Genomic DNA, 12,585 nt, shown 5'->3' with positions numbered 1-12,585 from the left:
GTAGGTATTTATTTGAAGGGCCTTCAAAGGTACCCCCTGGGAGCCAGAGGCTTTTGCCAAGATGAACCTCAAGATAGAAAACAGGTCACGAGTTCCTCACACTTTTACAGGTTTGGTTCATTTGCATATCAGGGTTAATTCCCCAGTTAAAGCTTCAGTTTAATGATGTAATTTTCCCTAGCTCACCCCCCCTCTTAAGATGTTGATTTATACATTTTAGGCCTAGGACAATCTGAGTGTCCTTGGAGAGCAGGCCCGGAGAGGGTTTGTTATGTCTACCTAGAATGAGAGAGCAGAAATTAACAGGCTACAAGAAACTTCAGAGTTACACACTAGGCAGTACAGGATTTGAAAAATATGAAAGTTAAAACCTAAGGCATCAGTTCCCTCAGGATAAATCAAAAGATTTTGCTCTAGATTTAGATTTTAGCATCTGCTTTAGACTCGCTCTACAGTGCTCCCTGATTTCCCCCAGTTATCCAGACTAGGGAGCTGGCTAGTCTGCATGACACATCTACCTTAAATCAGGCTGTGGATGCGGAGAGAGACCAATGTGTGCCCAGGACTCATCCTCTCAAGAGGCAGGGAATATTTAAGTCATGTAATCAGATCTCTGTGATGCTACTTCGAATTCTTTTGCAAAGCTTGAAACATTGTCCTTATTACAAAGAATTGAAATTTTGCATGGAGTTCAAAGTTTTCTAATGAGAAAATTTTAGAAAATGCTGAACTGGAGGAATACATAGCTCCATTGGAGCTGGTTCATACCAGCAGGCTGTCTGGTCCTGTCAGTCAGGTTGGCTTAGGGACCACATCCTGGATACAAGGTACCATCACATTTACTGACAAACTGGGCAGGTTTTCTGCTGCAAAAAGCCCACAGATTGAAACCCAGACTGCAGGAAAAAGCAAGAGAAAATTTTATGGCATATGGCCACTTTTCTTGCCCTCTCCCATCAGAATCAGATCCAGAGTGATTCCTCACCCTGAATCTTTCACCAGAGTTATCTTTCTTTTTTTTCCTACTTGAGCTCTTTATAAAAAGAGTTGCAAAACTATACTCTATGATGGGATAAAAAGATATTAGTCATAAAAGAGAAACATATTTAGGAGATGAAGAGTGTCTACTAAAATGAGAACACTGGGAAAATGAAGATAAACACTTGTTTCCTTAATATCCAGCAGCATCTTGAAATAGAAGAGAAAAGTAATTAAATGGACAAGAGCTGTCCAAAGCCAAAGGCTCTACATGGATTTTCATTCTTCTGACTCCTTTGTTTAATAAATCCTCTGGTCTGAATACAGAGATTAATAAAAAGCTCAAGATAGAGATTAACATTTTGTTCAATATTCATTGTTTCATCTGATATAAAATGGAAATTGGAAGCACTTTGTTAAATGGACTGAAAATATGAGAGGTTGTGTAATTTCACTGTACCTTCTGTAAGTGTCTCTTAAACATTAATCTGAAAGGCTGTTTTGTATCTGCCAAAAGCACTTTGTCCTCAGGGATACCTGCAAGCCTTCCAGTCCAACAATATGATATAGTGGCTATATCTTGCCCTCCCCTCCCCTCCTCTCCCTTCCTCTCCCCTGTGTTACAGTGCGGATACTGTAACACGTGTATCAGACATGGAGGCCCGTGGAAAAGAAATATATATGGACCGATTCTTGATAGATATTTCAGAGATGTTTATTTCTCCAGCCGCATGGCCGGAGCTCTGCCCAGGAACTGTTCCAGTCATGGGACCAAGGGTCCTTCTGCCCGCGCAGGGAACACAAACCAACCAATGGGAACGAGGCTGAGCAGGGACAGGGAAGCCCCGTGTCTGTGCCCTCAGGGCCCCTCTCCCAGGGCTACATGGCAGGGGAGAGGGCCCCAAAACCCCTGTAATTTAATTTAATTCAATTTCATTTCATTTCATTTCATTTCATTTCGTTTGCAGTGATTTATAGTTTTAGAGGCACAATCCTGTCACACTGGCTGGGGCAGGCAGCATGTGCTGCATGGAGAGAAGTGAGGAAGGACCACATGGGAGTGCAGAAACCTGCATGAAGAGCACATTTACACATAAAGAGAATTCTGGGTTTACAATAACCATGTAGAAAAATGCCTGGAATGAAAACGGTGCTATATGCAAAGACAAAAAAATATAGGATGCTGAAAAAGAATGGTATCAAATATTTTCCACTGACAGTAATACTGCTGGAATTTCGGAATTCATTCTTATAACATCTAAATCCAGTTACTCCACAATTATGGGATGGTCATTGCAATCTTTTGACTCGCTTTGTTAAAATGTCTTTCTGTGATGCAGTGAAAAGCCAAAATTCCTGTTTGCCATTTACAAATGAAAATATTCCATGTAGAAAGACTTGGTCTACAAGGGCACTGTGTTTTGAATTGTCTTCTTTCTTTCAAATAATTTTATTCCAAGTGTTACTAGGACATTGATGTCTTGCTGTAGATTCTTCAAATTGTATTTGCTTTTCTGTATGTATTGGACAGGTTGTGGCAGTTGTAAATAAGAGTAGAAGATGTCAAAATATGTCCACTATATCAAATACAAAATTAAATTTTCATGAGGGTTGGGTTTTTTTTTTAATTTTTAGTCAGCTTTAACTTAGTTTCCACTGGTGGGTTGAAAAACTCACAATTACAGTCAGTTTTGCAAAAATGTTGTTTGATCTTGTAAAGCACAGATAACATTTCAGAAACTTTTTCTTCTAGGAAGAATATATAATTTCTTCTGGTTCATATTATGGTTAAAAATGTTAAAATTCTCATAGAATGACGATTCCATGTTATAGCCCATTAAAGCTTTGGCCTGCTGCCAGATCACTAAGTTCAGATGATTGAACACCTTATTCCTGAGAGCAAAGTTCAGGTATTTGTGTTTCATAAAGAGACAAGAAAAGTAATCTACATTAAGATTGTTTTCTTTAGTAGCATTGTGTCCTGGGTTGCAGTGTATTCTATTACCATCCCCATCAGCTGTTGAGATCAGGTGGGGCAGTGTTTCCTTGCCTCCTCCCCCCAGACTATCTTTCTGTTAATGGCCCATCATTGTCCTGCCACCTGACTCAGAGATAACTCCCTCCGGACTATCTTCTGTTAATGAGCCTAATCAACACTTTGCCTCATGACTCATCACCCCATTGTGAGATGCTCCACCCAGAGGGAGGAACCAAGCATCCCATCGTGGATATAATCTGAGGCTGAACACCAGAGACATGGGCTTCCCACTGGATTTCCAGAGGACAGGAGCTACACAGCCACCACTGGACTTCCTGAGGAAGAGCAGACTGTTTTACTACAGGATCACTGCTTCAGAGGACTGCAGCCACCATTCTACCAGACTGCTACCACCACCCTGCCTAACAGGGTGTCAGGTTGTACCTTGACTCTGTCAGTTTGACAGTGTTTTCTTTTACCTTTTTTTCCCCTTTTTCTTTAATTTCCATTAAATTGTTATTCTGACTTGGTGCCTCCCACTGGTTTGTTTTCAAACTAGTACACATTGTAAGCCCTTCTCTTCCCTCAACCCTTCCCTCTCTCAGTGCACTAGATCTTATGACTTGGATAACAGTAGGAAATCTTCCTTTCATTTAGTGTATGAAATATCTCAGTTGAACTGCCTTGAAGGTTTTTTTCTCTGTTTTTTCCTCTTTTTTTTCTCTCTGAGGCTACAGAGTAAGAGGCATCAAAAAAGCAGCTGTTCCTATGACAAAAAGACTGAACTTCACTGCAGTGCTCACAGAATTCAAGATACTTAGAGAAACAGGAAATAAAAAAGTATTAATTTTATTCACTATCTTCATTATATATTAGTACATAAAAATATTTTAATCTCAAAGTACTCCAACTCTACATTGATAATGTAAACACCTGCTGGCCATTAAGTATTTGATTGGCTGTTACTGATTTTTGTTTCTGGATTTTCCATCATTCAGTCTTTGGGGTGAAGGGAGTGAAAAGCAGACTGTGCTCTCCCACCACTATTGAAGCTCCTGAAATAATTCTCTGTTAAAATATTATTTGCTGAATGTATGCATTGAAGGATGCCGATTTTATCATCCTATTTCTACTCCCATTATGACTCACAGTTAGTGTCTGAAAACAAGAGACAATATAAGGTGCCAAACAGTAGGGATATAGGAGGAGTTTGCAGCGTGTGACTGGTTCAATATGTCTACATGTGTGTAGATACATATTTTGCTGCTAAGCAATGCCAGCTTGAGACCGAGAAGCCCCACCTATCTTGGCTTCTCAACAAAGTCACGTTGGCTGGGACACATCTGGCAGCACAAGGCTGATGCAGGTGTTTTGTCTCTAAGACTGGAGTTAGCACATCCAAAGGGACCTTGGGTAGTTCTCTCTGTGTTTGCTTTGCTTCTTACATCAATAACACACAAAACTGCAAAGGGAGACAGCTATTGACCTGCTCTTAGAGCCAGATCAAAGAAGTCGGTTAAGTTTTCAGTTACTTTCTGCTTCTGAGAGAGTTTTGGGCAGGTCTGGTAGATTTTGAAAGGCACCCAAACTGGTGAGATAGCCAAGGCCAAGGTTTGCATTTTCTTAGCTCTAGTTACACTGATAACAGAGCTGAGGAATAAGCTTTACTAGAGCAACACTTCTTGCATGTAAGTGGGCATTTAAGAATTTGTTTTCATGATGCTTGTTCATGGAAGAGGATGGCAATGGAGAGGATGGAGTGTGACCCCTTAGGTAAGGGGTAGCATGAGACAGCCCAAATATGCCTACATTTCATACGCCTGCAGAAAGTATCTGTGTTTTCCTCTTAAGGTCTGTTGTACGTGGGCATAAAACAGGATTTACTTCATGTTTTCTTTCATTGGGTAAGCATCACCAAGAAACTGCAGAGATGCAGGAGGCTGGTATTCCTATCACAGCTGGCTGCTTTAAGAGGGAAAACCTGATCCAATAAATGCACATTTTAAAACCAGTCCGTAAGAGGAATGGCCATGAAACTATGATAGAATAGATGTCAGAAGTATTCTACATTTTTGTGAAGCTGGTAGTTAGGAGAGTGCAATCCTTTAAATGTTTCCGGTAAGTGACAAAAGGACAAATGTTCTTATTTTTGTTATGCAATGCTATACTTCTGTATATTCAAGGATAACAGCATAAATAAATTAGCTGATATATTAGAAGCATTGTGTAGTATAACATTGATTACTTCAATAAGCTTTTACTTACAGTGGTGATCTGTGGTTTTAATGGAGGAAAATGAAAAGAAATATAAACATCTAGGTTATCTATCTAACTGGAGAAGAGTTGGCCATTTAACAACAAATGGAACAGGGACAAACATATGTTGGTAACTGCTAGTTTCCAAATCATCAGGTAGAAAATGGGTATTTCATTTGATAAGAAAAGTCACATTACATAGAAATTCTGCACCAGGAGAAGAAACCAACTAAATCCATTCAAAATGAGACATTTTAAAAATACCTAGAAAGACACGAGAGATATATTTTATGTTGATTTGATATTACACCTAATTTAATATTAAATAATTTGAGTTAATCAGTGTGTAGAGAAAATGTATGTGTAGGATTTTTCAAATAAGAGCTAATATTTCTATCATGTTGCTGTCATATGTGATAGCTTTCAAAAAAGCCATCTAACTATAAACCTTTCAGAAAGTTTTGTTGTGCTCTTTTAATTTTTTTTCTGTTCTGTTTCACAGATCATATGTTCTATGAGGGTGACATTCAAGTCAGAAGCTTCTGTCACAGAGATCACTTTGTCTACCAAAACCATTAATTCACCAGTTAAGCACGACCATTTCTGGAAGAAACACTCATTTCATTAAAACGACATAACTGCTTGTGTAATTAAAGGGATAATGCAATTTACATAATTTCTCAAGCTTAAATATTCGTTAGTTTTTATAATTACAAATAGTTCCATAAGCAATGAAACTGATAATATGCTTCTGAATGAACAAAGACAAATTATTATTTGTGAAGTTTAATTTATTTGTCTTCTAGGTTCCAATGGGGCCTGACAGAGTGCTGCACTGATTGTGACCATGTAAGTCTTTTTCCATACTTACAATAACAATAATTGTAAAATAACTTATTACATTTTCTATTTAAAAATAAGGGATAAGGGAAATAATTTTTCCCCATGGATCTCAATTTTTATAAGAGAAAGTCACTCTGAAATGAATTAAAATTAAGCATAAGACCTGGAATTTCTTTAGACTCTGTGTTACTCCACATATAGTTCAACTCATGAGACTCTGTTTAGCTGACTGTATTTTCTTTGCAACCATTTAATGGTTCTGGTTCCAGTAAGACAGGTTATTGGTAGGACAGTAAAGCAAATGCTGAATTTTCCAGAGAAAAGAGTAGTTTGACACTTTGAGATTGCATCAGTCCAGATCAACATGTAGCAGCTTCACAGCTGGCAATAAATAAGGGTCAGATAAGATATTTAGGAATTGGTTTGGTTCTAGGATGAGCAGAACCCCAAAGTTGGATGCAGCACAGAAGGAAACACCTGAGGCTGTATTGTGAAGATATGGTGACAGGTTTGGGCTTTTGGTGTGAGGCCTTTGATTTATCCTTGGATGTCTAACAAATAGCATTTCATAGTATGTCTGAAATACTGAGAAGCTCTTCTGATTTTGATTATGGAAAATTGCCACTTGAGGTGTAATTCTGCACCATGGTCAAAGATTTATGCACATTTCTTTTTTACAAGACTGACTGAATAACAAAGAGAAAAATATTTTTAGTAAATATTATGTAATAAAAAATGTTTTCTGTGCTATAAATATACTTTTCTATAGTGAAAATGAAATCATTCCCATGTCAATATTTAAAACAAAATTTGCCATTTTGACTTACTCAGAGTTTTTATTTATTTATTATTCAGTAATTATGAGTTATAAAACTTGAATATGAACATTAGTGGAATTATACCTGCAGTTCTGACACTGCCAAAGCTACTTAACAAAAGTTTCTGCTTAACACATTTTTGAATTCTTAAACTGTCTGGGAGAACATATTGATTACAGAAGGTATCAGGGAGGAGGAATTAATTTGGGAACTCAGTGTTTGAGTTGTACAGAAATGCACAGGGATACTACACATATTAAAGGATATGACTTCATTTTCCTTGGAAAATTTTTAATCTACCACTGAACTGATAGTGTAGTGGTAGTTTAAGTATGGTAAACTAAATTAAGAGTGGAAACACATATTTGTGAGTGTAGTGGTTTGGTCCAAAATACTCATTACTATTTACCTTCTGTGAGATAAGAATTAGGAGAAAGCAAAGTGGGCACCAGACTTGAAAGAATATAAAGAAGTTTATTAACAGACCTAAAAGAAGGGAAACAAAAATAAAATCATACCACACCTTCAGAACACTTCTCCTCCCCCCCACCTTTCCCCCTTCTTCCACTGTAAAAAGACAACTCTTGAGATGTTCAGTCTGTTTACCACTTCCATAATAACCTTGTTCAGTTCACTTAGGAAGAGGAGTCTCTCTTGCTCATGTTATGGAGACATCTCCACAAAGAGATTCTCTCATGGCTTCAGTATCACGAGACAGCCGCCCAGGTTGGTTCTCTGCTTGTGTGTGAGTCCCTTCCCCCGACTTGCAGCTCTTCCCACAACTGCTTTCGAGGTTCCAATCTGGGGCTGCTGGGGTAAAATTTTAAGGTCGAGCCATTCAGAAACAAAAGTTCTCTTCACCCTTCACTCTTCACTTAGAGCATTTCATCTCTAAGAATAGAGGCCTTCCCCTTTTCCTGGGAGCAAAGGGTCCTCCTCATCTTCATCTCTAGGACTATCTCTGGGAGTATCTCTAGGAACAGAGGTCTTCTCCTTCCAATTGGAGCAAGAGTCCCCATCGCTTCCATCTCTCCCTGTTCAAACTTCTCATGAAATTACATCTGCTTCAGCATTTGCTTATCTCAGCACAGGTGCTGTTGCTCTCAAGTACAGTTTGAACGTCCCAACCCCCCTTGCTTTCATGAAATTACAACGGGTACTCTGATATATCATAATCCATCACCACCATGGCTTTACAACAGAATTTCAGCTTTAAGCATCTCCTCTTTCTCCTCCCTCAGGATTTCAGCTCTTCTTGCTTTACTTAATGTCTCCGGCACTTACAGCACTAAAAGGGTTAATCTCACCGGGGCCCCGCAGCTGGAGTTCGCTTATTGCTGTTGATCACATGATCTTTGCTGGGCAGCGGTGCAGCTTCGGCTGAATCTTCAGCCACACTGGAGGTGGGGGGGAGCTGGGCACGTAGCAGGGCTGTGGGGAGGGCTGTGGGTGGAACAGGGCCGCATGGCTCCAGGATGGCTGTGTCCTGGGCCCTGCCAGAGCAGGTTTCAGCCCGGACCCGGCAGGGCCCAGCAGAGCCCACTGGGTCCTGTACGGTAACTGCCAGGTTACCTGTCCCCCAGCCAGGAGCAAGGGAGAGAGCTTTGCCCGGGGTTTGTCTATTCTTAACTGTGGATCACAGAGGCAGTTAAAATTTTAAGTGGCTTAAAAAGTTGTCAATATTCAAACTAGCCAGTTGATAGGTTCTGTCAGGTCATAGAGGAAGCTGTCAGAACCTCTTTGCAAGAAAATCACTTCCGGGACTATGCTTGCTCACCCATGACAGTGAGGTACTTCACAGTTCAAAATCTGTCACTTCCTTCTTAGTCTCAGATTCACACAATAGTCTGGAAGAGATCACTCAATGTATATGCAGAGTTTTCCCTGACATATTTCACTTTTCAAATCATGTGTCTGAATATTTCTGCAGCTTCCACCAAAATGTCATCTTCTGCCCAAAACTATGAATGACCACATATTTTTCTGTCCTCATGACAAGGGGATTTAAAAGGTCAGGAGGGTTTGTAGTTACTCCAGCACTGTCTCCAGATTTGAGCTGAGACAGAAGTATTGGTGATAATGTCTTTTAGAGATGCTGTTGGTATTGCTTCAGGTTCTCAGAACAGGACTCTGTATTGTAGAATATTTTAGATGTGGTAGAATTCTTTTTTTTCTTCAAGCTGAACATATACCCGGCCGAAAGAATGATGCTGTACAATGATTTTCAGCATGGCATCTCACGCCAATATCAGGCAAACATTTTTGGTTTCTTTCCCTGAACAGCCCCATAGCTGTCTATCAGGCTTACCCAGTAGCTAGTAGTGGAGCTCACTGCTGGGAGCAGTTCCTCCAGTTTTGCATATTGTTCTTGTCAGGATCTTAGCTTTTCTCTGCTAAAATGAACTTACATCCTTCTGAGCAAGCCAGTCTAGACATTCCCGCCACCTTATTGACATCTTTGTTGTTGAAATGGTTTGAAGTGTCCGGGGAATAGCAACCAGCTACAGGCCTGTATGCTTTGTATTCTCTTTGATAATTAAGAAATGTTAAATTATAATTTTATTTCATTCTCAGAGTTCCCTGTGGAAGAGAGTGAAAGTATATCATCAGAAAACTAGCAGCTGCAGTCTCTCGTGCATGATTTGCCTCTGGAAAGAGAGTGGGTTCAAGAGATGTGTATTAAATACGTCCTTTGTGTATGGGGTGCTGAGGAGATGGCTAAGACTGACGAGGGACTTAATAAGCAGATTATCGTATATTGGCCTCCGAGAACATCACCCCAGATTTGTCAAAGAAAAGGGTTGTGAGAAAATTTATATGTTGGAATTTTGGTACATTTTTTGGTACATTTTGGTGGCATTTATTTTTTTGTTATAGATGATCCTCGGTAACCACTACCCCTCCCTGTTCAGCAGAGTTCTGCTCTTCAAAGAACAACAGTAAGTGGACTATTTTATCTCAGCAGCAGCATGCTCTCACCCCAGCAGCTGCATCTGAATTCTTTAATGTGGAGCACTGGGAAAGTTACGGGTTATATCAGTTCAGTTAGCTTTCAGAGGAGAAACTCTACTGCTCTCCTGCTACCACCTCCAGCACTGACAGTGCTCACTTCCTAAGTGACACTACTGCTCTTTTAAGGGACTCTATTGCACTTCCAAAGTGGAAACAGCAGCTTCTGTCTCTTCCTTCCATCCTGTCCAGCTGTCTGTGTGTCTTCTACTGCCAGGTTTTCAGCAATAGTCCCTTTGAAATGACCAAGGTGCACAGGCTGTGGAGGGACAGAAAAACATATGCCTCTCACTTGCCACTTTTGGACGCACCCTTTGTTCTTGACATCTCTGCTCTGGGCTTTTGTATCATGCTCAGTATGGTATGGCTGAGCTTCTCCAGGTGTCATGCCTTTATCTTGCCAGAGATATATCACCTAATTTTTCACTTTTTAGGTAGCTTTTCCCCACTAGGTATGTTTCTATGACTTCCTTTGACAGGATTTTGCTGATTCCATATTTACCTTGCATAGATCTTCCCCTCCCTTCCCTCCACTCCCCTATTCTTTCCTGCAGCAGACTTTCCAAGGTCTGTCCTGCACTGGCTACTGCTTTCCACTTTGTCAAGTGGGTGAAAAATCTCTTCTTTTGCCATATTCTCTCTAGCTGTTAACTTCCCATTCCTGTCATCATGCCTCAGGTCTCATAAAATGCTGTACCAAACTGCCTGTTGTGACTGAATAGGTCTTGACAAGCTGTGTCCAAACTGGCTCCTGTGCCTGTGAATTAGCAAGTCCACACTTTAATCACAGAAAAACATTTAAAGTCTGCAGAAAATAATGGGAATTTATGGTTGAAACTTTGAAATTTGGCGTTGATGTCAAGTTCTTCACAGATTCAGTGCAAAATTTAATTGGGTTTGAATCCAGCTTAGTGAGAAAAGACACAAGAGTTTTAGGCCAATTTTTTCCCAGCTCTTCTGCTTTGATCTCTGAGGACACAGGAAAAAATTCCACTGTGTTGCACATTGTTTCTTGAGGACAATTTTTTAATAAATCACAAAAAAATTCTGCGTATGTGCGGTACTACTGTTGCTAGCTATCTCTTACCATAAATATTCATGGAATATTTGGAGACACTTAGACATGAGTCACAAAACTTTCTGGTCACTCAGACAAAAAGGCAGATATTTTATAGACACATCACTCTTTAAAATGTTCATATTATCCCGTGGTTATAGTATCCCATAAAAGTTACATGTTAAACAGAAGAAAGATCGATTGTGGATGCTTTTTAAAAAAAATTATTGTGATAAATCAAATACATTAAAGCTATGCTTTTTCCAGTAAAATAATCAGTGAACATTAACAGTATAAGCATGCTGTAAATTATGTGGCATCATTAAATTTCTTAACAATTGAGAGTTTTTGGGTTGCAAAGAGTCACAGAAGTGAACATTAATTATAAAGCTATAAGGAAATAAGCTTCTGTGTTGGATTTCACACCACACTTAGATTTATAATTTATATCTTTTTTTAGTTTGAATTTAAGTTGCTGTGAATAAGTTGTATTGTACAGATATTAAATCTAAAGGGCATGAAAACTTCTTGGCTTTCTGACAAATATATGGCTACTATAAATTTAGAGATATTTCATTGAATGGAAGAAATTAAAAGTCTGGATTACAAGATATTGTAATAGATGTGAATCAACTTGGCATGGTGTCCTGGGTTGAAGTGTATTCTATTACCATCGTCATGAGCTGTTGAAATCAGGTGGGACAGTGTTTCCTTGCCTCCTCCCTCCAGACTATCTTTCTGTTAATGGCCCATCATTGTCCTGCCGCCTGACTCAGAGATAACTCCCTCCGGACTATCTTCTGTTAATGAGCCTCATCAACACTTTGCCTCATGACTCATTACCCCATTGTGAGATGCTCCACCCAGAGGGAGGAATCAAGCATTCCATCGTGGATATAATCTGAGATTCTGAACACCAGAGACAACCTTCCCACTGGATTTCCAGAGGACAGGAGCTGCACAGCCACCACTGGACCTGAGGAAGAGCAGTCCCTTTTTCTACAGGATCACTGCTTCAGAGGACTGCAGCCACCATTCTACCAGACTGCTACCACCACCCTGATTAACAGGGTGTCAGGTTGTATCCTGACTCAGTCAGTTTAACCCAGTGTTATCTGCCTTTATATTTTTTTTTCCTTTTTTTATTTCCCTATTAAATTGTTATTCTGACTTGGTGTCTCCCACTGGTTTGTTTTCAAACTAGTACACATGGCTTCTCCACATTGTTTAATGCAAAACAAAACATAAATTTTTGAATCAAAGTAGCTATATTTGAGTGTGTGTGTTATCAGGAAAACTCAGTTATAATGAGGGAACTGTCAAGCCAGCAAATTTACATTCCAGATTTTAAATATCACTGTGCAAAGGACAACAAAGAATTTCTACGTCTTTTTACAAATGTAAAAGCCTGAAAGCTGAGGTGTTTTCTCTTGTCATCATGTGACTGCATAATTCTGCTGAGAGGTGAAAAGTGCAGAAGCTCATATTCACGGTATACCTGCCCAGTTCCTCTTGGTTGCACTGGTGAAGCTCTGGGGCTATCATCATTTTAGTTGCAGAGTGTGTTTTAGGGGCACCAAGTTCGCCTTAAGTGTGAACCTTGGTGTGAATGGGCACTGAATGGTTACTGAAATCCTGAGTTTCAT

This window comes from Corvus brachyrhynchos, unplaced genomic scaffold (assembly GCF_000691975.1).
Source record: "Corvus brachyrhynchos isolate BGI_N302 unplaced genomic scaffold, ASM69197v1 scaffold11, whole genome shotgun sequence".
Lineage (NCBI taxonomy): Eukaryota > Metazoa > Chordata > Aves > Passeriformes > Corvidae > Corvus > Corvus brachyrhynchos.
This window is presented reverse-complemented; position numbering follows the sequence as displayed.